Raw genomic sequence first — 26962 nt, 5'->3', positions numbered from 1 at the left:
TATAATAATGTTTCATTACCTATCCATTTTTTTGAGGTCCTAACAGAAAGATATCTGCAACAAATTTAAAATCAATTAAAATGGAAAGTCTGTGTAAGTGTTTATAATCTAGGCATGGTTTCAGCTTCATGTTGTTTGCAAATATCTTGGGTAATTAAGCACTTTGGAAATAGAAAGTAAAAAGAGTGTTCTAGCACACAGTCTAACCAGCAACCTAATGCTTTTTATGGTGACCCCCAGAAATTTTCTTCTTTTGAAAGCCTAATTTTCTGAAAAGACAGTTAATCCTCTTTCACTCCCTCATATACTCCTGGGGCAAAGACTCCTGGAGGTTTTACAGCAACTGGGATAGTTTGGGGAGGGTCTTGATTATTCCCAAAGAAGAGCTACCCTTAAGTACTAGATCACAAAAAGCAAAGAGACTACATTGTGTAAGAAGTCCCAAGTATTTTTGAGAGATCCAGTTGAAATTAGTTTTGAAAACTGGTAACTTTGAAGCTATTTGTTGAGCCAGAATAAACTTTTTTCTAATTGAATTTTATTGCACTGAGCAGGCAAGACATTCACCAGTGTCCCATCACTAGTGTCTCATGCTCAGCCTGCCTCACTTATTCAAATGTACTCAATGGTGGCTGGAGGCATTTGAATTTGTGAAACCTAGGCTGTTGCATTCTTGTATGTTATTAATGAGGCTTTGGTGGAATCTAGTCTTTTCTCAGACGCTTAAAAAATAAATTTTAATTTTATTGGCTAAGTGGTCTACTTCCCCTTTACTGCAGCAACATCTATGTCTTTTTGAGATAGCATATGTACCCTACTCATCATCAATGAAAATATAGATTTGGTTTTAATTTCATTTCATATACACAATTCTTACATTCACTGTAAATATCAGCCATGTTCCTTAGATAGAAAATTTTTCTCAACAGAGGAATGCCATGGATCAAAAATTGACAACTCTAAATTCCATGAGTTGTCTGAAAAAAAATTATTTAATTAAATTTTTAAAAGTAATTGTGGTTTTAAATTTTGATATCACTTTTACTCAGTCATCATTGTTATATAATAGCTTCCCTCTGACAAAATATTAATTTCCCATATGTGCAAATAATTGAAATGGCAGAAATGACCCTCTCCAATCAATACTTACATTCTTTGTTTGATCTAACAGTTACACAAAGCAAAATTCTTGTTTTGTGTCAGTCTTTTACTGGCCCCAGGCATTCTTTCCAGAGACAGTACAGATTCTCTAGTCTCTCTGTTCTTTCCATGGCTAATCCCATTGCATAGCTTTAATATTTTCATTGCATTCCATTTTCCAGGCAAATCAAAAGGGTAACATCCAGCCTTCAGAATCACATTTCTTAAAATACTTCTACATTCCTTCCCCTACTCTGGTTTGCTTTACTTTACCCATTTATTGAAAAGTCTACCTTTTCCCTAAAGGTTTGTATTGCCACCTCCGTCATACTTAAACTCCTTTGTAAACCAACTCTAAGATGGCAACAGGCTGAGCATTACCTAGAATTGTTTTAAAATTATATTTTGACGGTTAAGATCTCTTAAACCACATCTATGGTGCTAACATAGACTATTTACAAAGGGAAGACAGAGTACAGAACAATAGGGTTGTGTGGCCCAAGGTGCAGCTCGACTCTACAGCTTGGGGCACTGGGATATTGAGTCTCCTGTCAGAGTTAAGCCCAAATGAAGAGTAAAAGCTTCAAGAAAGCCAATCCAAGATTGGAGGATCAGGGGTGACACAGAGTTCCCTAAGGAGCCTTTCTGGGGCTTGTTCCTTACCTACTGACTTTCCCTGTAAAGTCTTGTGGAGGACTTCTCTTGCCAGCCCACAACATTTCTCCTCTCTGTGTCTCTGTCTCTCCCACCACCTTGTTTTCTACCGTTTACTCTCCTGTGATTTAATCAGTGATGAGGGGCAGAACTACAGGATGCTCAAGCCTATGTTTATTTTGTCCTTTTGTTCCTAACTAGTTTCAGAGTAAAATAGAGTAAAAAAAGAACCCAATTTTCAGATTGATTTTTTTCCCCAAGTTATTTCATCTGGGGATCTCCCTTAAAAGGAGAACATTCCTGGCACACAAACCCTATCCTCTAAATCTTTTTTATTATTCACTGCTTTAAAATCTAGGCCAAATTTACAGACCTGAAGTGATCCTAAATCTGCCTTCTATCTTAATGTGACTTGTTTTCCCTCACAGCACTGCAGTGGATTGTAATGGATCCGTATCAGGTAATAGATACTGATCTACTCAACCTCTGAAACACTAATATCTGAAAGGGAAGTAGAAAGAAAAGTTATTTCCTTCATTTTTCTAGAAGTTAGCCACCATGGGGGAGAGAAGGTTGATAACAAATTTGTGCAGGTCAGTCAATTTTTAGAATTTATTTGCAAGGCTGAGTAAATTCAAATTAAGTATTTCATCCAAGGAGGTCAAAATGTTCCACAATTAATGTTTGATAGCACACATTTTTATTCCAGTTTATAAAATAAGCAAGTTCAGGCAAAGACCATGATTATGTCACTTGTTTAATCTCCTACCACTAGTCTGTTGAAGACCTGAAATGAAATCACTATCTCAATCCTAAAGGGGTATGCTCTTTGCAAGTATACTTTTAAGCTGAAAGGCAAAACCTCATAGTAAATTATTATAAAAGTGAAATATAAAGATATTAAGTCAACATTTGTATTAGTTGAATAGCAATACCAAGACACATTGACAGGTTTCTAAAGTATTTAAAAATCTGTTTAATAATTCAAACATTTTATTTCTCCCACATTCTGCTTTCCTTTGCTTACATATTCATTCTACATACATAAGAAATCTAAGGCGATTCCTTATTCAAACAGCAAGAAAAGCATAACTTTCAAAATGAAAGTACCACATTCTACATATTATAATAAGATTAAGTCACTTTATCTTCATTTCAGTATTATTTTGTAACTTCAGTTGTGTAGAAACAACTTATCTTCCAGATGTTCCCAGTGTAATAATGTTCACATTGTAATAATGATGCCTATGGTATTTTAAAAATGATTTCTTATTATAGGCACTGGGATGGTTAATTTTATGTGTCAACTTGTCTAGGCCACAAGGTGCCCAGATATTTACTCAGTATTATTCTGGGTATATCTGTGAGCATGTTTTTGGATGAGATTTTTATTTGAATTGGTAGACTGGCTAAAGCAGATTGCCCTCCCTAATGTGGATGGGCCTTAATTCAATCAATTTAAGGTTTAAATAGAACAAAGGGCAGACTTTCCCACCAGTAAGGGAGAACTCCTCCTCCCTGACTGCCTTGAGCTGGGACATTTGGGCTGGAACTTATACCAGCAGCTCTCCTGGGTCTCTAGCTGGCCAACTGCAGATCTTGGGACCCTGGAGAACTCTGACTAATGTGGACACTCTTAGATGGTAGATCACCTATTTGAATAAGAAATTTTAATCAGAACTAGTGAAAAATTAAACTTTAATGGTAGAGTTTTTTGGTGGTTGTTTGATCAACTGGATGTAGTTTCACACAATTTTGTTACATTTTTAACGTTCAGAATTTATAAACATGATCTCAGGCAATGTGAACATGTAAACAGGTGAGGAATCATAGAGAAATGACTACATTTTGAAACTACAAAGAACCTAAAAATCCCAAAACCCCAAGGTGATTAACCTGAGCTCCACATAAAAAATTTAGGAGATCTGTGAACCTGGTGGACCAAAAAAAAAAGCATTTTTATTTTTACTCAATTCTAACTGAAATTTAACCTTTCATTCAAATGTGAAGAGGCCATAAACCCAATAGTATTAGCATTATCTGTAACTTTGTGACCAAATGAAATGAGGCATCTTCATATCACATTTCAGTTGTTGGATAAACTCACCACTAATTTGAAAAGAAGAAAGTTATGAGATACCTTGCTGGATTTTGGTATTTAATGTGTTTAATTTTTTTAAGTTTATATATTACTAAAATGCAAATTTGTGTGCTTTCATATTTAGCTAATTGAAATTTGATATAATTGGTTTCTTTTGTCATCCTGTGTATTTTAATCTAAGCACTTTAAAACATTATTTCTGAGAATGGGTCTATATAGGGTTAACCAGCCTGTCAAAGAGTTCCACAGGGGCGATCTCTCCTTGCAAAACAGTTTTATTTTACAAATTAGAAAACTGAGGCCTCAAATCAATACAACAAGGATTTGATCCCAGTTCTTTTCACTCCAAATGCAATGCTTTTTCCTCTCTACCATGCTTATACATGCAGCATACAGACCACATTAATGCAGGTGAACTTCCTAATCTTAAATGTGTTCTTCCTGGGATTCTAGTTTTGTTTCGTTTTTAAGTCATATTAAATTACTGGATATGGTTGTAACCATACCAAACAAACTGTATATCTGTGGCATCTCTTCAGTGCTTGTATTATGTGTTCTTCATTTACTTAGTTTGTATTTTTATGCCAGTGTGTCAAGTTGCTATCTAGTACGTATTCTTAATAATGAATTACAGATCTCCTCTAACAATCTTTGAGAGGAAACAGGAAGTTATGTCTACCAACTTTCTTTAATATTTTAAACTAGAAACTTAATTTATCCTAACACCAGCATCTGATATTGAGTTCCTTATAGATAAAATATACTTTCAAAATGGTAAAAATATTTTTAAAAATCAATAAATATCTTGCAATGCCTTTTTAAAAGATTAAATTGAGTAGAGGAAAAAAAAGTTTTTATCTTAAAGTGGCAATTTTCAACCCATAAAATGGGACTTCTAAAATCTCCAGTATCTCAAGGTTTCTGCAAAGTTTTAACAACCAACTTACAGGGTGTTAGTTAACAAAGTATTCTCAGCCTTAAACAGTGAAGAATTGTTATTCCTCTGGTATATACAAGTAGAATTGGCAAACTGAAAAACACACTAATTCTCATTTCATTCTGTTAATTTTTAAAACTGTAATCTTGTTATCGAATGTAGAAAAATATAACTTTATATGTGAAATAATTCAAACTGTATTTAAAATATATTTATGAACTAATGAATGTTTTAAAGATCACTCTGTAAAGGTGCAAATGGAGAAGAATAAAGACATTTGCCCTTGTTTTTACTGTAACTTCTAACTCATATTCTCCCCCACCCCAAACTCTCTTTCTTTTCTCCTTCCACTTCCCTGACCAACTTCAGCTCCCTGACCAAGAGGCATATGATGGCAGAAGACCTATTTCTTTTTTATTTCTCTCCACTTAAGGCTTTGTGTAACAATAAAAACTGGTGTGTTATTTTAGAACTATAAAAGTATTCACATTTCAACCACTCTGTTGGGTTTAAATAAAAATCTCAACTAATAAAATAAAATAGTATCCACTATATGCTATCTTATACCACAATACATTCCAGATGAACCCTTCTTTTAAGTGTAAAACTCTAAATCATAAAAGTATGGAGGAAACAGTAGAAGATAATTTTAATAAACTTAGAGTACAAAAGACAAACTCAGAAGACAAAAAAGATTGATTAGTCCAACTACATGAAATTATGACTTATTCTGCTTGACAAAAATTACCATAAACAAGAACAATCGAAAACCTGGGGGAAAAGAGTCAATGAATATGAACTGACATTTCACAGAAAAAAAAATTATAAATGTTTTTTATACATAAAAGACATATAAAGTGTCCTTTATATTTACTTTACAAAAAACTTTGGCAACTTTGATTATAGATTGCATTGTAAAGGATGTGGGAATTCCAGTGCCTCATATATTGCTGAAGAAAAAAATTAGGACAAATTTTATGAAGGTTAAATAAATGATATTCTATTTATTCAATGGAATAATACGCTGTCTCTAAAAAAAAAACCATGAAGGTATTTTTGCAAATGGAGAAAAACAATCTCTAAGATATATTTTTACATTTTTAATGTAAAAGATTAAAAGATTGTATAAGATGTTGTCATTTGTGTTTAAAAACAAAAGTAACATTAAAAAAGTATATGTATGTGCTCTAATCCAGCTGGCCCTCTATATCTGTGGATGTACTATGCCATTTCATATACGGGACTTGAACATCCTCAGAGTTTGGTATGGGACGGGGATGGGGAGTTGTCATGGAACCAATCCCTGCAGATACTGAGGGACAACTACATACGCAAATACTATTTGCCTCTGGGGAGAGGTACTGGTTGGAGAAGCAGGCTTAGGAGAAAGACTTTTCATTGTCTACTTGTTTACTATTTTTGAACTTTAAATCTGTGACTGAATCACCTGCCCCTCTCCCCTAAATTACATGTTCCAAATCCCCTCTGAACTATACGTTCTATGTTCCCAATTCTGAGATTCCCTTGATTGTAAGGAATAGTAGCAATTTAAGTTTTTCTTAAATAGTAGGAAAGAAATAAACCATCTAACAGCTATCTCACAGTTTCAGAAATGTTAACATTTTATAAAATGTCCACAAGTAGAAAGATGGGGTATTTAGAGTTGTATTGCTGACAACCTTTTAATATAAGAAGGTCAATTTAGTATCATCAAAAATGTATGTGGTATTGGGTAGGCGACAGATGAAAGTAACTGCCACTTTAGTTGATTAGGGAAGAAAAAGTTCTCATATAGAGGATTTGGGAATGGATACAACAGCATGAGACCCTTGCTGGGATAGGGGGTTACTAAAGTAGGCATCCCAAATTACCAGGAGGGAATAGAAAGCCAAAAGACAGTGGGGAAAACTAAGAAAAAAACTCCATTCATTTAGTAATCATGATTTCCTTAAGGACCATTCTTATTTACATGGTTTGTGTGTGTTTATATTTTCTAGACAAGTATCAAATTATTATCAAAATATGCAAAGATGGACCACCTCACTTACTACAAGGAGACATTTACATAAGGATTTATCATTTACAAACAGACGTCATATTATAGTGCAACCCTGTGAGGGGGGTGAAACAAGTATTATTATCCCATTTTGCAGACTAAAAGCTTTGCTATCCTCTAGAGATGTAAGGATAGCAAATGGAATGACAGGTAGGGATTTCTAACTTAGATTGTTATGCTGTTGCCTCCCTCCCCCACCTACCCCCATCCCTGGTTCAATGACTTCCTGCTCTCCCAGCTTAACTAAGGAAATAAGGAAGGAGTTCCTCAATTTGTACAGAAAGAGCCGGTAGACTGCTGACTAATCAACTAAATTAAAATTCTTTCAGTTTAAGAGAAACAGCGACAAAAATAATTTACCAGCTAAAAAAACTCCATAGATCCCTTTGGCACTTCTGTAATAGGTTTGCTGTTGGTCATCGCAATTACTAAACCTATTTCTTCATGAAATGCACACTGTATATAGAGTGACAACCCCAGAGCCCTTTCAAAAACGGTACTCTGATTATATCTAAATGAAACCATGAGCAGATTGAAAAGGTAAAGCAGAAACATCCAAATTGACCTTTGGTCAACACACTGGCTGAAAGCACACTCCCCCTGGGTACATTTCCTATAGGACCTTTAATGAGCAAAAGGATCAAGATATAAATTTTACGTCTCACTGAATGATAACAATTCTGGCTTCACAGTGCTGTTCCATGTTGAGGAACTGGCTGACATAATTAACATAACTTCAGCTATTATTCCACCAGCCTTCTTGAGGTTTGTCTTAAATAGCTTCTCTTAGTCTCACAGGCAATGCAATTTTAAATAATCCAGTGTCAGCATTTTAATGATATATTCCAGCTGCCAGGCATTAAAAAAATTAACTGAAAAACCTAACTGGTTTTCAATTCAACATTAACTGTCTCAGGCTGCAAATACTTTTAACGAAAATTTAGTAACTTCCCTCAAAAAAAAAAAAAAAAAATCAGACACTTCAAAAAAGGTACGTGCAAAAGGAAGGAAACATTGGAGTTACTCTGCATATATTTAGCATCATTCAGTAGACAGCAGAAGAAAGTTTGCTGTCCTCTCTATGACCAGGGTTATGGGAAGGTTGTAAATCAGGATGGTGCTCTCAGGTTTTTTTAGAGGTAATTCATTTAATTTTAGGAGGGCACAGGGAGAAAAAGCTGAAAAATTCAGACTTGGCAAGCAGGAGGGCAAAAGGATGTGGAGGGCAAACCGTCACGTATTACCATTTCAAGCAAGTTAAGTGCTGAGAGTGAGAAGTTAGGTAGAGGAAATAACACCGTCAGCAGTACTATGTCTAACTCTGACAGATGACAGCATCATGGCATAACCTTAAAGCCCTGGGCCAAAATAACTGCTAGCCTAGGGACAGTTTTGCTAGAATAAGTTCATCAGAGCTTTGTAGCCACCATTGTGTCTAAGGAGCACTGTGCTTAGGATACTCAGACACTACACATGACTCTCACCCCCATTCCAATCCCCACATGTTAAGTTTCTTTGCACCAGACCTAGGCCCATTATTTTGGTCAGCATGTACCAGGAAGTCTCACACTTCTATCACTTGTTTTAACTTAATTTTCCTTTGTGTGAAAGCATAGAGTTCTAAACACTGGACTGCCAGGGAATTCCCCACTTAATGCTCAATTCTTTAACCCCAATGCTGTGATTCCAAAGACATCAGCTTTCAAAACTCACTTTGGAAATCCCCTCTTCCCCACATCTGGAACTAAAAGCACTTTGAAATAGAGACTACTTTTATATGAGACTGTGTATTGGATTTGACATTTTGCAGATAGACACAAAGAGCACACAAATGACCATTTAGCATGCCCTCCTGCCATCTGCCACCATGACATCTCACTTGGATGTGGAATAGGTACTTCAAACTTAACTCAGCAAAGATTAAGTTCTACATTATGCTAAATGAAATAAGCTGGTCACAAAAAGACAAATACTGTAGGATTCCACTTACATGAATGCTATGGACTATATTGGGTCCACCCCCCTCCCAAATTCATATGTTGAAGCCCTAACCTCAAATGTGACTGTATTTGGAGATAGGGCCCATGAGGAAGTAACAAAGGTTAAATGAGGTCATAAGGGTGGGGCCCTAATCTGATAGGGCTGGTGACCTTAAAAGAAGAGAAAGAGACACCAGAACTTTCTCCACCATGTGAGGACACAGCAAGAAGGTGGTTGTCTGCAAGATAGGAAGAGAGCTCTCACCAGGAACCAGCACCTTGACCCTGGACTTTTCAGCTTCCAGAATTATGAGAAGTAAATGTTGGTTGTTTAAACCACCCAGATGGGACTTGCCTGGCGGTCTAATGGTTGAAACTCCAGGTTTCCACTGCAGGGGGCATGGGTTCAATCCCTGGTCGGGGAACTAAGATCCTGCAATCCTGCATACCATGCACACTGAGCAGCCAAAAAATAAAAAAAAAATAAAAACCCAAAAAAACAAACAAACAAAAACAATTTAAAAAATAAATAAAAAACACCCAGTCTATGGTGTTTTGTTATAGCTGCCCAACCAGATTAATACAATCAAGCATCTAGAGTAGTCAAATTCATAGAGACAGAAAATAGAATGATGGTTGCCAGGGACTAGGGGGAGGAGGAAACTGGGGACTGGTTTAATGGGTATAGAGTTTCAGTTTTGCAGTGTAAAAAGTTCTGGAGATTCATTGCACAAGAATGTGAATATACATAACACTACTGAACTGTACACTTAAGAATAATTAAGGTGGTAAATGTTATGTGTAGTGTATCTTACTATAGATAAAATTTTGATAAAAAATAAATCAAAGAAAAAATGTATTGATATCTTCTCTCAAATCAGCTCTTTTCTCAGTGTTCCTTAGATCCAAATATGGTCCCAACATTCACCCAGTTCCTCACACCAAATTTTTATAGTCATTCTGTACTATACACTTTCTTTTGCCCCTTACTCGTAACTTAGTGTTTCTCAAACCATCGCATTCAAGAGATCACCTGAGGGCTTGTTACAACACAGGTTCCTGGGCTCCATCCCCAGACTTACGGTTCAGTCGGTCTGAGGTAGAGCTCAAGAAACAAGTACATAGAGCCTAATGTTCATAGCAGCACTACTTACAATAGCCAAGACACAGAAGCAACCTAAGTGTTTATTGACAGATGAATAGATAAAGAAGATGTATATATAAACCTAGCATGACACGAATAATTAGGCAAGGTGGTGCTCCTCTTTCAAATAATATCAAGAATGATTAGGTTTCATCTCTCAGGGTTGTCTACAAGACACATGCTAATAAGTAATCACAAAGAATTGCAAAAAGAGGTTAGCAAATAATGTAAAAATTTGCACCCACTGCTATCTGAAAGAGAGGTAGGGGTTTTCAACTATAGACACTACTAGCTAGAAGTTTCTTTTCTAATAAGTGAACACTGTGGTGGATAGACAAATTACTAAGAGGATCACTTTGTCAGTGAAGTTTGGATTTCTGTTTCAAACACATTCAGTTAAATAGCAATGTATTTCTTTGTTCTGACATTGAACAATAACTTAAAATATGTTCAAAAAAAAAAAAAAAACACTTCAGGACTCACCAATAGATAGGGTCTTGGCTCACAGGAGCTAGAGCTGGAAAGTGTTTGAAAGCCCCTTGCCCTAAAGTGACTGGCTTTAAGCCAAATTGTGCTGCTCCCCAGGCCCTGAGGAAAATCTGCAAAAGACTTTCTTGGATGTGCATCACTAAGATTCAGGCTGCTCTCCAAGTCTGAAAGCACCACGGTGTGTTCTATTTAGACCGAGATAGCAGATTTAGCATAAGGTAAATAACAACTGATAGCACATAAATTGTATAAGTTTAAGCTAAGTCGTATTTTATATAGTTGTGTTTGTTAGTTAATTTCTTACTTTAAGTAATAGTGTTTTACTCTTATGCTAAATATGTAATATATGTAATCATTTGGGGGGTTTTGCTTATTTAATTAACAGGATTTGAGTCAGTAAGCCTACAATAAATTGTGTGCTCCTATACCACCAATGTAAACAATTTAATACCAGCCTTTTAGAAAGTCATTTAGCAGGATGTATTAAGTGCTTGAAAAAAAAATTCCTGTTCTTTGATCCAGTTACCTTGTTTCTGAGAACCTATAGCATATAACCAATCTAACAGAAGAGGAAAATTATTTACATAAAGATATTTACCATGTCATTATTTATACTATAATGTTATTTTTTGAATGTATTAAATATTATAAGTAGGGAATGAATATTAAAAGTAACCTAAATACCCCAAAAGATAAGTACTTAAATTATGACTCATCATATATCATCTAGCCATTAAACATAATCATCATAAAGGCTAGCAGCATGAAAAATGCTTTTGAAAACACAATATTGCTAGACTAATCCCTAAAAATATAAAACCTACCATGATCCTCCCTCTTAGTTTCAACTTTCCAAAGGCTTCCCATTGCACTCAAAATAAAACCCAAACACTGAGCCTGGTTTGGAAAACCCAACCTGATATCTGGCTCCCGACTACTTCCTCACTCTCCTCTAGTACTGCACTCTCCCTCCCTCACCCAGTAACATCACACACTAAGGATTACTTGATTCCACCATATGGAATACTTGCCCCCTGGTTTTTTCTTGGCCAGCTCCTTCAGGTCTTAATTTTTTTTTTTTAAATTTTTATTGGAGCATAGTTGATTTACAATGTTGTGTTAATTTTAGGTGTACAGTAAAGTGGATAAGTTTTACATATACATATATCCACTCTTTTTTAGATTCTTTTCCCATACAGGTCATTACAGAATATTGAGTAGAGTTCTCTGTGCTATACAGTAGGTACTTATTAGTTATCTATTTTATATATGGTAGTGTGTATATGTCAATCCCAATCTCCCAATTTATCCCTCCTCCGTTTCCCCCTCCCACCCAGGTAACCGTAAGTTTGTTTTCTACATCTGTGACTCTATTTCTGTTTTATAAATGTCATCTCCTCCCAGAAGACCTCTTTGATTATCCAATATGAAGCAGTCAACCACTCACTCTCTATCATGTCCTGTTATTTTAATTTTCTACATAGTACTCTTATCATGTGATAATTTCTTGTTCACCTCTTCATTCATTTGTATATCATCAGGCTACTCCTGCTAGAATGCATACTCCGTAAGAGCCCAGATCTTGTGCAATGTAGCTGGTATATAGAAGATGCTTGATAAATATTTCTTGAATGAATGTGAGGGGTTGCAGAGTATGCCACCCCAAAATATGCTACATTGACATAAGGATAATTTTGAGCTGAAAGTAATTGAGAGGAAGCAGACATAGGAAAAATTCTCTGCCTTCCTCCTCTCTACTAGGAAAGGCAAGGTGGTTCTTAATCACCAGGGACAACTCTAGACTCTTTTCAGCCCAGACAGATGGCACTAGAGGAATCTACATAACAAACTTTGCTAAAACAACCCTTCCATTCTTTTCCAACATATATTTTCCTTTCTAATTTGCCGCCCCTAAAAGCCTCAAACCCCTTTCCTTTGTCTTGTCACGTCTGTACAAATTCATTGTCCTTTGTAAAGATGCTATATAAACCCACGTTCTAACCACCTCTTTGAGTTACTCATCACTGAGTTCTCTTGTATGTGCAATGCACACATTAATAAATTTTGTTTTTCTTTTGTTAATCTGTCTTTTGTCCAGTCTAATTTGCAGGGCCCCAGTCAGGGGATATAGGAGAGTAGAAGAAACGCTGATTTCCCACCACCCCCCTTACAAATGAATTAATCAATACTAATATTTTTTTTTAAATAAAAACATCCTTTAAAAGAAAAATTAGATATATTTAAAGAGGACTATGTGGAAATCTTTAAATGAATACATAATGGGCCTAGTTTTTAGGCTATAATATCAGCTACCACTACTACCTGAGAACAGCTTTTGTCATTAAAATATAAAGGATTCCCAAGGAAATGAATCATATTTTAGAGTTTTTCTTTTTGGCCATGCTGCACGGTATGTGGGATCTTATTTCCCTGACTAGGGATCGAACACTTGCCCCCTGCAGTGGAAACATAGAGTCTTAACCACTGGACTGCCAGGGAAGTCCAGAGTTTTGCTTTTTGAAACAAATAAAATTTTACAGTGTCAAACATTTACAAAAACCTAAAGCAACATATAATTAAGAAATAAACTATTAGTTCACTATGTAAGTATAACAGCTATACAGAGAAAGAAAAGATTCATGTGGGATATAGCTCTTTGGAAAGATTTCATGGAGAAGACACAACTCAAGGACAGACAGAACTATTTGGACTCAGGGAAAATAAAAAGGATCCCAGAAACATTTGGGAGAAAATTTTTCAAGGAACTCTGAAATATTTTCATCCCTTATGACTTGCTTTTTTAGAACATTCTAAACCTAAATTATCCTAATTTCAATCATGTTGCTTAGAGCCAAGATAATACAGGACTGCAAGGAAATTCATATATATATACTATATATATATATATATATATATATATATATATATTCTGAGAATAAAGATATATATATATATATATATATATATATATATATATATATACAGATTTATTCATTTTGGAAGTTTGAAAAGCTCCAACTGGTATGTAATTGGTCAGGAGATATCCAGAATTTATATAGATTCTTTTTAGGCTTTAAGCATATTTATTCAGCATCTGCTACATTAAATAACAGTGATTTTGATATTTCTATTTACTTTCTGGGGCCTTGATAAGCATAGCAAATACAAACTGAACTATCAGCATAAATGGAAGATAATTATTCAGATATAAACATGGATATTTCACAAACTGCCAAGACTTCTTTCCACACACTGTTTTGAAAGGCAAGAAAGTAAAAGGAAAGCTTACATTTTTAAGAGTAGATTTAATTTGGTGCCATTTAATTCAGACCATAAAAGTTTTAAAAATGAGAAAACATATAATAAATAAAACCAATTTGTCACCAGCAGTATCTTTAAAGTGCACCTACTTAAAATTAAATAAGATTATATTGAACTCTATTCCCCACTGAATCAAGCAATTAATTCCAGGAATTTCTGACATACCATTAGTATATATTTGAATCCCCAGCTGTGAAAAATGATACAATGCATTATATTCATCAGTGTATGTTTCTAAATTTAAAAAGTGGAATAAAAACAAGACATAAGCAAAGAGGAAATTTTAATATATTGTGTAAAGCGTGCTTCACATCTTGTTATAATTTTATTAAATATTTAGCTGTTAATATAGCACTATAAGACTGTACGGCAAGAGCACACATATTAATAGAACATTTCTTTAACAACTTATAAAAAAGAAACATGCAGATTTTGACAAGCACATAATATGGTAAATCTCAGCAATATGAAAGTTAAGCTATATATTTCAACATAAAATGAATGTTCAACATTTGAAAATAGCAGTAGTGGGAATAAAGTCATTTAATAGGCAGAATTGCCCCTAGTCATTTGCAAACTACTGAAAATTTGCATGTAAAATTTAATAGTCTATTTTCTTTTTCACTAGAGGGCTTATTGAAGAGAGGAGAAAAGAGCAAATATGAAGAAATTATGCATTAGTGAGTATACTGTTCTTCTGGAAACTTCAGATAAAGGAATGACAACACTTTTACCCTGTTGCATTTCCAATGGACTTCATATTTCTACCTAACAAACATTTTCTTAACAATCATTCTGATGCTTGCTTTTGCATTACAACTACGAAAAGTTTGGTTATAAACAGTCATTATTTCTAATATATATATTGTATTCACCTATTTTTACACAGTTTAAAAATTTGCACAATTTATGTACACATACACTTTTAAGCTAATAAATGATACTATATAAATCACTAGCATAACAATGTATGGCCATAAAAATTCCACGTTTACCACAAAACAGAATTAGTATACTAAGGGATACCTAGGAAAATCATTCCATCCTGTACAGATTTTGTCATATATAAAGTGGTATAGCAGAGAATAATTCACACTCTAAGGGATGATACTTCCCAATTTCAATGAGACCCTTAACTTAATTGTATGAGGAAAGATTTGAAGACTAGAAATTGTTAAAGAAAAATGTGAAGACAGAAAATGTTGTCACTCCATAGGTCTTTTATATCTCCAATTAACCAAAAATAAAGGATCTGATTAGGAATTACAGAAGACAGTGTATTTCTGGCTGTTGTTGTTGCTTAAGCTAAGTCATCCTTATGCTACAACACTGACACTCCTGTGAAACCTTGGTTGCTGGGGCCTCATTGCCGCTGCTCCCGGTACAATCGCTCCTAAAGTGTCTGTCTCTTCCCAAGACTAAGGATCTTATCCTTGTTACTTTTTCTTGGTTGCCTGGTTCAGATCATTAAACTTTCAAGTATTGCCTGAAGTTAAGCAAAATTCACCTGCACCTCACCAAACGCACCATTAAGTCAGTGACAAGAACACACACATACACACACACACACACACACACACACAAAATATCTCTCCAAATGGATTCTATGTCAAAAATGTTTTTTTCAGATCCAATTCCTAATTACTCCAAATGAAACCTCCAGCAAAAAATCCATTTTAGGACAGTCTGGAATTCTTTAATATAATCTCTCCTCTGTTTTGAAAAGCCATTGCCATTAAACCAGTCTGGTGCCTGTGTTTCTCCCAAAGGAGATGGCACCAGTCAAATGTTTTATTTTATTTATTTTATTTATTTAATACATCTTTATTGGAGTATAATTGCTTCAGAACAAGGTTAGTTTCTGTTGTACAACAAACTGAATCAGCCATATGCATACATATGTCCCCATATCCCCTCCCTTTTGAGCCTCCCTCCAACCCTCCCTATCTCACCCCTCTAGGTGGTCACAAAGCACCGAGCTGATCTCCCTGTGCTATGCGGCTGCTTCCCATTAGCTATCTATTTTACATTCGGTAGTGTATATATGTCAATGTTACTCTCACGTCACCCCAGCTTCCCCCTCCCACCACCCCTGTGTCCTCAAGTCCATTCTCTATGTCTATGTCTTTATTCCTGCCCTGCCACTAAGTTCATCAGTACCATTTTTTTTTTAGATTCCATATATATATGTCAGCATACGATATTTGTTTTTCTCTTTCTGACTTACCTCACTTTGTATGACAGACTCTAGGTCCATCCACTTCACTACAAATAACTCAATTTCGTTTCTTTTTATGGTAGAGTAATATTCCATTGTATATATGTGCCACATCTTCTTTATCCATTCATCTGTCGATGGACATTTAGGTTGCTTCCATGTCCTGGCTATTGTAAATAGTGCTGCAATGAATATTGTGGTATATGTCTCTTTTTGAATTATGGTTTTCTCAGGGTATATGCCCAGTAGTGGGATTGCTGGGTCATATGGCACTTCTATTTTTACTTTTTTAAGGAACCTCCATACTGTTCTCCATGGTGGTTGTATCAATTTACATTCCCACCAACAGGGCAAGAGGGTTCCTTTTTCACCACACCCTTTCCAGCATTTACTGTTTCTAGAGTTTTTGATAATGGCCATTCTGACTGGTGTGAAATGATACCTCATTGCAGTTTTGATTTGCATTTCTCTAACAATTAGTGATGTTGAGCATCTTTTCATGTGCCTCTTGGCCATCTGTATGTCTTCTTTGGTGAAATGTCTATTTAGGTCTTCCGCTCATTTTTTAAATGAATTGTTTGTTTTTTTGATATTGAGCTCCAGGACCTGTTTGTATATTTTAGAGATTAATCCTTTGTCCATCGTTTCATTTGCAAATATTTCCTCCCATTCTGAGGGTTGTCTTTTCGTCTTGTTTATGGTTTCCTTTGCTGTGCAGAAGTTTTTAAGTTTAATTAGGTCCCATTTGTTTATTTTTGTTTCTATTTCCATTATTCTAGGAGGTGGGTCAAAAAAGATCTTGCTATGGTTTATGTCAAAGACAGTTTTTTCCTATGTTTTCCTCTAAGAGTTTTATAATGTCTGGTCTTATATTTAGGTCTTTAATCCATTTGGAGTTTATTTTTGTGTATGGTGTTAGGGAGTGTTCTAATTTCATTCTTTTACATGTAGCTGTCCAGTTTTCCCAGCACCACTTATTGAAGAGGCTGTCTTCTCTCCATTGTATATTCTTGCCACCTTTATCAAAGATAAGGTGACCATATGTGCGTGGGTTTAATCTCTGGGCTTTCTATATTGTTCCATTGATCTATATTTCTGTTTTTGTGCCAGTACCATACTGTCCTGATTACTGTAGCTTTGTAGTATAGTTTGAAGTCAGGGAGCCTGATTCCTCCAGCTCCGCTTTTCTTTCTCCAGATTGCTTTGGCTATTCGGGGTCTTTAGTGTTTCCATACAAATTGTAAAAATTTTTGTTCTAATTCTGTGAGGAATACCACTGGTAGTTTGATAGGGATTGCACTGAATCTGTAGATTCCTTTGGGTAGTAGAGTCATTTTCACACTATTGATTCTTCCAATCCAAGAACATGGTATATCTCTCCATCTGTTTGTATCATCTTTAATTTCTTTCATCAGTGTCTTATAGTTTTCTGTGTATAAGTCTTTTGCCTACTTAGGAAGGTTTATTCCTATGTATTTTATTCTTTTTGTTGCAGTGGTAAGTGGGATTATTTCCTTAATTTCTCTTTCTGATTTTTCGTTGTTAGTGTATAGGAATGCCAGAGATTTCTGTGCATTAATTTTGTATCCTGAAACTTTACCAAATTCATTGATTAGCTCTAGTAGTTTTCTGGTGGCATCTTTAGGATTATCTATGCATAGTATCATGTCATCTGCAAACAGTGACAGTTTTACTGCTTCTTTTCCAATTTGTATTCCTTTTATTTCTTTTTCTTCTCTGACTGAGGTGGCTAGGACTTCCAAAACTATGTTGAATAACAGTGGCAAGAGTGGACACCTGTGTCTTTTTCCTGATCTTAGTGGAAATGGTTTCAGTTTTTCACCATTGAGAACGATGTTTGCTGTGGGTTTGTCATATATGGCCTTTATTATGTTGAAGGAGGTTTCCTCTATGCTCACATTCTGGAGAGTTTTCATCATAAATTGGTGTTGAATTTTTTTCAAAAGCTTTTTCTGCATCTATTGAGATGATCATATGGTTTTTATTCTTCAATTTGTTAATGTGGTGTATCACATTGATTGACTTGCATAGATTGAAGAATCCTTGCATCCCTGGGATAAATCCCATTTGATCATGGTGTATGATCCTTTTAATAGGCTATTGGATTCTGTTTGCTAGTATTTTGTTCAGGATTTTTCATCTATGTTCATCAGTGATATTGGTCTATAATTTTCTTTTTTTGTGACATCTTTGTCTGGTTTTGGTACCACAGTGATGATGGCTTTGTAGAATGAATTTGGGAGTGTTCCTCTCTCTGCAATTTTTTGGAAGAGTTTGTGAAGGATCAGTGTTAGCTCTTCTCTAAATGTTTGATAGATTTCACCTGTGAAGCCATCTGGTCCTGGACTTTTGTCAGCAGATTTTTAATTACAGTTTCAATTTCATTACTTGTGACAGGTATGTTTATATTTTCTAATTCTTCCTGGTTCAGTCTTCGAAAATTTTACTTTTCCAAGAATTTTTCCTTTTTTTCATGGTTGTCCATTTTATGGTTGTTAGTATGTGCCTTATGTATTGAGGTGCTCCTATGTTGGGTGCATAAACATTTATAATTGTTATATCATCTTCTTGGATTGATCCCGTGATCATTATGTAGTGTCCTTCCTTATCTCTTGTAACAGTCTTTATTTTAAAGTCTATTTTATCTGATATGAGTATTGCTACTCCAGCTTTCTTTTGATTTCCATTTGCATGGAATATCTTTTTCCATCCCCTCACTTTCAGTATGTATGTGTCCCTAGGTCTGAAGTGGGTCTCTTGTAGACAGCATATATATGGGTCTGGTTTTTGTATCCATTCAGCCAGTCTGTGTCTTTTGGCTGGAACATTTAGTCCATTTACATTCAAGGTTATTATCGATATGTATGTTCCTATTACCATTTTCTTAATTGTTTTGTGTTTGTTTTTGTGGGTCTTTTTCTTCTCTTGTGTTTCCCACTTAGAGAAGTTCCTTTAGCATTTGTTGTTAAGCTGGTTTGGTGGAGCTGTATTCTCTTAGCTTTTGCTTGTCTGAAAAGCTTTTGATTTCTCAGTCGAATCTGAATGAGGTCCTTGCTGGGTAGAGTAATCTCGGCTGTAGGTTTTTCTCTTTCATCACTTTATGTATATCCTGCCACTCCCTTCTGGTCTGCAGAGATTCCGCTGAAAAATCAGCTGATAACCCTATGGGGATTCCTTTGTGTGTTATTTTTTGTTTTTCCCTTGCTGCTTTTAATATTTTTTCTTTGAATTTAATTTTTGTTAGTTTGATTAATATGTGTCTTGGTGTGTTTCTCCTAGGGTTTATCCTGTATGGGACTCTCTGTGCTTCCTGGACTTGGGTGACTATTTCCTTTCACATGTTAGGGAAGTTTTCAACTATAATCTCTTCAAATATTTTCTCAGTCCCTTTCTTTTTCTCTTCTTCTTCTGGGACCCCTATAATTCGAATGTTGGTGCATTTAGTGTTGTCCCAGAGGTCTCTGAGATTGCCTTCAATTCTTTCATTCTTTTTTTTTATTCTGCTCCTCAGCAGTTATTTCTACCATTTTGTCTTCCAGCTCACTTATTCATTCTTCTGCCTCAGTTATTCTGTTATTGATTCTATTGTATTTTTCATTTCAGTTATTGTGTTGTTCATCTCTGTTTGTTCTTTAGTTCTTATAGATGTTTGTTAAACATTTCTTGTATTTTCTCATTCCGTGCCTCCATTCTATTTCTGAGATTCTGGATCATCTTTACTATCATTACTCTGAATTCTTTTTCAGGTAGATTGCCTATTTCCTCTTCATTTATTTGGTCTTGTAGGTTTTTACCTTGCTCCTTCATCTGTGACATATTTTTTTGCTGTCTCATTTTTTTTTCCTTTTTTTTTTATTAGTGGGATTGTGTTCCTGTCTGACTGGTTGTTTGGCCTGAGGCTTCCAACACTGGAGTTTGTAGACTGTTGGGTAGAGCTGGGTCTTGGTGCTGAGATGAGGAACTCCAGGAGACCTCAGTCTGATGAATATTCCCTGGGGTCTGAGGTTCTCTGTTAGTCCAGTGGTTTGGACTCGGAGCTCCCACCACAGGAGCTTCAGCCCAACCCCCAGCTTGTGAACCAAGATCCCACAAGCCACATGGGGTGGCAAAAAAAAAAAAGGAGAACAATAACAAAGTAAAAAATAAAATTAGACTAGGAAACTAACAGATATGTTAGAAAAAATATAAAAATAAAAATATAGATGAAACAACCAGAAGGTAAAACAGAAACACAGTAGTACAAAAGAGGAGGAGAAAAATAAAAAAAAGGTGGAAAAGGGGTTGGCTGTGGAGGGCATAGCCTAAGCAGGGGCGAGGTTTGGGCAGTGTGTGGGGCCTATGCTTAGGACCCACAGGGCTGGAAAAGGCCCTGGGGGGTGTGGGGGCTGGGGCTTAGGCTCAACAGAACAGAAGGGGCCCAGGTGTGCCTCCCACCTCTGGTCTCAGAGGGTGGGAGACTCACCTTGGAGCCCAGCAGGCTTCCTGGGTTTTAGTGGGCAGGGCAAACACTCTCTGCTCCTCTCCTGCTCCTCCAGTCCTGGAGGTCCCCTCCCGCCTGCCTCTTCTGATCACCCCAGCCTCCCTCTTATGCCCCCAGGACCCACGTGGCCTGGAGGGGGCTTTGGAGGGCAGGGGACTGGCCTGGGAGCTCAGCAGGCTCCCCCGAGCCTGAGTGGGCAGGGCAAACGCCCTCCACTCCTTTCCTGCTTTTCTGGTACTGGAGGGCCCCTCCCATCTGCCTCTCCTGTTCTCTCCCGGCCTCTCTCCTACATCCCCAGGACCAACCCAGCCCAGAGGGGACCTCCGAGGGCATAGGATCCGGCCCAAGAGCCAGGAAGACTTTCCTGGCCGATTGGGCAGGGGAAATGCTGGGCCTGCTCCCCCCGATCCGAGCTCCTGAGGGTTCCTCCAGGCATGGGAACCCCTCCCCCATCTCAGCCATCCCTCGGGGCACCAGTCCTGTCCAGCCTCCACTTCTCCTCCCCTTTCATTCCCTCATGTCCTACCGGTTCTCTTGGGGGTTCTTCCCATCTCCCTGGGCATCAGGGTCCCCCACCAACCTCCAGCAGGTGCCCTAATTATGGGAAGACATGAACTCTGTGTCTTCCCACACCGCCATCTTGACTCCACCCTTCCAGTCAAATGTTTTAGAAATGTGTGAGCTTCCCCTAGAATGGCATATATCTAGAGAGTCAGGCTTAACAGAATGCTTCCATATTTGCTGCCTTATTTGAAGTTTCCTCTCCAGAAATACTAAATTAATAACCACTGCATAACTAGAGGTTCTTAGTTCTTTGCCCTTTATTGTTTATATGAAATGTGTTACTGAGGTGAGAGCAAACTATTCTGTCCAGGACGATTAAGAACACTGTAAAGATCCTTCCTAAACTGTCCAAATATAGGGCCTCTAATCACATCTTTCCTGTAATAAAGATTTAAAGTATCAATCAATACCCTTAAAATATGTTTATTTTATCAGTAAAGAAACTTAGTTACATTTCTTGCCATATATAGGACCTATAAGTCATAAATGTATACTATTTACTTTCATGTTTAGTTACACCCAATCAAACCACTATTTATTTTGTCTTAGAATCTACCTGCTTCCATGTATCTTGAAGTAGAAAATTGATGCCCCTCTTCCCCATTTCTCTTTTCTCTGGAAGACAATTTTTATTTGCCTTTCTATATCCAGGTTTCCAGTGCAGTCAAACCAGTTACCTTAGACTAAGTTTACACTAAAAGTCCTATTATGTTTTCCAGAGCCTCCCAAATACTTTTTTTTTTTTTTTTTTGGCCGTACACAGCATGTGGGATCTTAAGTTCTCTGACCAGGAATCGAACCCTCAGCCCCTGAAGTGGAAGCACGGAGCCCCAACTTCCCTGGACCACCAGGGAATCCCCCCAAATACTTTTGAAATATCATGTTGATAGTATGTTTTCTGACCACTCTGACTAAATTGTCAATGGCTATCTGTTGACCTTCCTGCCAACAAAAGCTCACAGCATGATAGAATCAAAAGAAGACTTAGATTTAAAACCATATTGGAATATTACATTTAAATAATCATACCAAAATAGAATATAATTTGGGGGAAAATTTCCAATGTTATATAATGCAAAAAATATTTTTAGCAGTATAAAATATTTTATCATGGGCTTGCTAGCTCCATTACTATTATTGCTATTATTAACATTTAAATGAAAAAAAAAATTTATCTTACAAATATGAATTTTAAACTGCTTAAAAGAAGATCTTACCTCCACAGTTCAGGGTATATCTCAGTCTCCAAAATGCAATATGAACAGGGAGATCCAGCCCAGTCTGAACCTAGATTAAAATGGAACAGGAATCTCCAGAGTTCCTTTAATTATTTGGAGCTACCCTGTCAAAGTGGGAAAATGATCTTAAAGAAACAGTTTAGAGCCATCTGATGGATTTTCTGGGCTCATAAATGCAAAAGTGCCTTAGGTCTAGACCAGTAATTCTCAACTAATTTTGAAACCCCAATATATTTGTAAGTAACAAGAACTCATTAAGCAAATAAAGGAAAAGATTTTCACAATCTCCAGAGGGAAAAAACAGGAACAGTATAGGTAGACTTAAAAGTATCCATCCTGTTACACTTTTAATTAAACCCCTTAAAGCTGGTAAGTCTCTTCCAGTTTTAAGTCACTGATCTAGACCCCAGAGCTGTGGGAAATAGAGCATTAAACAGAGTGCTGCGGCTAACAGAAAAATTTGTTGTTTAACGATTTATAGCTTTAACTATTACTAATGAGTTCAACTGGAATAATAAGCACCATTTGGGAGAAAGAGCGAAGACAAAGAATAATCAAAAGAGAAAACTACACTATAATGAAAGTGGGAGGTTAGAAATGCCAGTATATACTTAGATGATACATAGAGCTGCATTAATCATTTGTCAAAGACTTAATAAAAATCATATGTTTTCTACCATAAAACCTTCTTGAAATTAGACATCTTAGCTGTGTAAAATAAATATTATCTAACAGGGAAATAAAAGATAGCTATACTCTATCACAAAGAAACTATACTCTAATTTTTGTCAGGTATTCACATAGAGCAAATATAACCATTTACCTCAGAAAACCCCAAAGTGTAAAATAAAATTTTCATTACAGATGACATTTCTAAAATTCCGATAAGTACTGGAAGCATGATAAAAAAAAGTCTCAATCTAATTTACTCTAAGGAATGTATACAACATTATGTCCCATTGAAAGAAAATTACCATTTAATTTTGGCACAAGGGTTGTGTTTAGATCATTTGGGAGTGTTCTTAAAAGACTTTTGCAATTAAAATTGCCTCTATCATTTGCCAGCTCTGTACCTTTGGGTGGAGTGCTTTAACTATCTATGCCTTACCTAATCACTAAATGAGATTAATAATAGTGCTTACTTCCTAGGGTTAATTTCAGGATTAAAATGCATAAGAAAATATTTTATAATGTATATCGATAAGAAATGTTGCTCCCCAAATGTAAGATGTTAGAATTGTTATTATTAACAAAAGTAAAATTAAATACCTGATACCTAATTTCTGTCATGAAAAAGATTCTGGATTTCTGTCACACAAAGAGAACATAATTCAGAGCTTCAAACGAACCCTGGTAGTTCACAAAGCTCCATATCAAACTTTGCATTGCATTTAACAACTTTTCCTAGAGAAATCATTACACATCTTAAAAGATACTAGGAGAGAAAAAGGATTATTCATGGGGTAATAATAATGAATGGATTTCTTTAAATTACATTCCATTTATTCAAGGGTTTAAAAATGTTAAGGAGCCAGTTAGTTTTCCTATATTAATCAGAAAATAAGGACGATGGCTTATTTAGCACCTTCCATTTTTCAAAGTGTGCTCATGTTTATTATCTCCATTGAGTGTTATAATAACTTACAATCTATAAGTCTTGAAAACTTAAGTTCTTTGAAGACTCTCTGTGTTGCCCACACTTAACATATAATAGGTATTCAATAAATGTGTGAAAAGATAATTAGCTCTAATTATGAACATTAGTTTACAATAAGAAGAGTGAGAAATCAAATGTTCTATATATTATGGCTAATAGTGTATCAGAGATTTCAAATTCATATTCTCTGATTCTGTCTGAAAAACTGTACTGTCACTGGAAGTAGGATAAGAATTCATTATATGAAGACAAATTAGATAAGCTGTCCTAGTGAACTCAATTAAATTATATAAGTACAAATATATAAGAGTTTCATAGAGAGAAATAGCATACACACAGTATTTACAATGCTAAAAATAATTTTAGGAATAGATTTAATACCCAGAGTAGTGCATAAATTAAATATAAATAAATTGTAATGTCAGTTAATGGAAAATAACCCAATGGTTAGATGTATAAGTAGAATACTCACATTCGACTTTACTTAAAGTTTCTATTTTGGCTGTTCCAGATCTTAACAGAAGGGTGGTATGAGTATCATTTATAGAGTAATGGAAAGGGGCTTAAGCATCACATTATAGAACTACATGACAAAAAAAAGGCAATGTGCAAGGGAAATAATTAAATGATGATCTCTAAAATTTTCATGTATAGATTACCAAAAATCCATTTAAACTATACTATAAATAAGAGAAATTTTTAAAAAGATATTAATTCAGAAAGAGAGCAGAATCCTAGATTGCTAGACAATCCAGATAACTAGCAATTTGGGGGAACACAAGGCAGGCATTCCCTTGTCTAGGCTGTGTTGGGAGTAATAATCAGTACAGACATTAGAATCACCCTATGAGCCTTTGAGTTTGTTAATTCCCATCTATGAGTCACCCATTCATCCTTTAAAACTCTAGTAAAATATAATCCACTCCATCAGCATTAATCATACATTCCTCTGCACATTTATTCCTCCAATAGACTTCTCATCACATTGAAAGCCACAACCAGGACTATTTATATCTGAATCACCAGTGTCTAGCACTGTGCACTCTCCTTAGTATGCACTTATAACAATCATTTACCATGCCATTCAAATATCGCAATGACATCTGTGAAGCCTTCCCCTATCCATTCAGCTGGTAGCAATGCTCATCAGATCGCAGTGCCTTAGGACTTAATCCACCAGCCACTACCGCCCTGCTGCCCCCTTAGCTTAAATCTCTCTATGCTGTATTATAGTTATTGCTTCTGTGTTTAACCTGTCTTACCAAATCTGCACCAGCCACTTGAGTGCAGAGGCCTGTATTATTTCTCTTTGTATCCTCTGCAGTATAAATTGTTCTGTGTTACAGACAGTAGGTGCATAGTACAGATTTTGTTAAATTCGCCATTATATATAAAATGATATGTAACAGTTAATACATAAAATAAGGGCTAGAAATGCAAAACCTAGATAACAGTGCTTAAATATCAAAGAAGTAAAACTTTTATGTCCATATCTTTCAGGACTTTGACATATTCAGAACACTAATATTCTTGTTTGTGTAAGCTGGCATTTAATAGCTTAGTTCAACTTTTGTTAAACTAACGAACCTTAGAATGCAAAATACACATTAAAGTACGGACTGAGGTTTGCTAGCATCAGGATAGCATGACAGTAAATATTTAACGTTATAGTAAATAGAGAATGCTTTTCATGCCAGATACAATGCTTTTAGCGGTTTATCCCTTATTAAACAATGAAAGAACCAACAATATTATTCAGGCTGTCAAGTGTCTGCAAACACTACCAACAATGTGTAATAGCATAAGAAAAATAAAATAGGACAAGCAAACATAGAAGCTGTGGAAATCATTCATTTCTTGACAAGACTGAAATATATTCACTTTCAGGTACCTGAAATTTCAAGAAATTTGCCATCACTATTAGATATGTAACGACCTGGATATAAATCTAGTACTTTAAAACTAACTAGACCAGTCAGCACTAGCAGTGCATAAGTGAATGGCTACTCTAGGGTTCTTCTTATCATTGGATTTATAAGGGGATTTCCTTTTAATTCTGGACTTTTGCTACTTACTACCTCAGTGAGGTTTTATAAGTCATGTAAGCCCTCTGATTCTGTTTTCTGCCAAATGAATATAATAATAGCTGCTTGGCCTCTTCACAATGGTGTTGAAAAATCCAGTTGGCATATGGAAACTTCTTGAATATTTTTATTTGCTATACAGATATTTTAAAATATTATTATTGACACTGTTACTATTATTGCTATTCTAGAGTACTAGGAAAACCATTCTACCCAAAAGAATCTTCACATTGCTTGTAAATCTGTCCTTCGATATTAATTTGTTTAGAGGTAAGGCTTTCCAGAGATGACTTGGTTGAACACTAAATTGTGCAGGTATCTTGAATGGGGACCAAGTAAAAACCTAATTTCAGAAGATGGGCGGACTAGAGTATAGGCAGAAATGACTTGGCTAGGTAAGCACTGGATTTTCAGGCACACTGGAGTTGAGGAGGACATGATTACGAAGGGGAAGAGAAAAGGCATTCAAGGTTGTAAAAAAGAGGGAGAGAGAACGGAGGCAGAAGCGTTATTGAAAAGATATCATAGGGAAATATGAAATGCAATTCTGATTCCTTCAAATTCCAAGTGGAGAATAACTATAAGACAGTGTACAAATAATTTCTATGGAAAGAAAGTAATAGCATATCATACAATTATTGTAGAGATTCAATAGTTTAGTGTCTATATGTGGTAGAAAAGGGAGGTAAGAAAGACCTCATGAAGAAGGTAAGGGAAAATTATTTTTGAGAATAAAGTCCACCCGTAGCTAGAGAAAGTCCACCTGGACCTAGAGAGTGCAATACAGAGTGAAGTAAGTTAGAAAGAGAAAAGCAAATATCATATAATAACGTATATATGTGGATTCTAGAAAAATGGTACAGATGAACCTGTTTGCAA

At 35.8% G+C, this 26962-nt stretch overlaps 1 protein-coding gene across 5 annotated transcripts in view; it reads right to left on the bottom strand.

Annotated features, from left to right (window-relative positions):
* The window catches only part of NAALADL2 (N-acetylated alpha-linked acidic dipeptidase like 2), a 1434969-nt gene that overhangs the window by 280209 nt on the left and 1127798 nt on the right, over positions 1-26962 (bottom strand). The gene's annotated exons all lie outside the window — the stretch shown is intronic.

The sequence above is a fragment of the Balaenoptera physalus genome, assembly GCF_965194825.1.
Source record: "Balaenoptera physalus genome assembly, chromosome: 4".
Taxonomy (NCBI): domain Eukaryota; kingdom Metazoa; phylum Chordata; class Mammalia; order Artiodactyla; family Balaenopteridae; genus Balaenoptera; species Balaenoptera physalus.
This window is presented reverse-complemented; position numbering and strand designations above follow the sequence as displayed.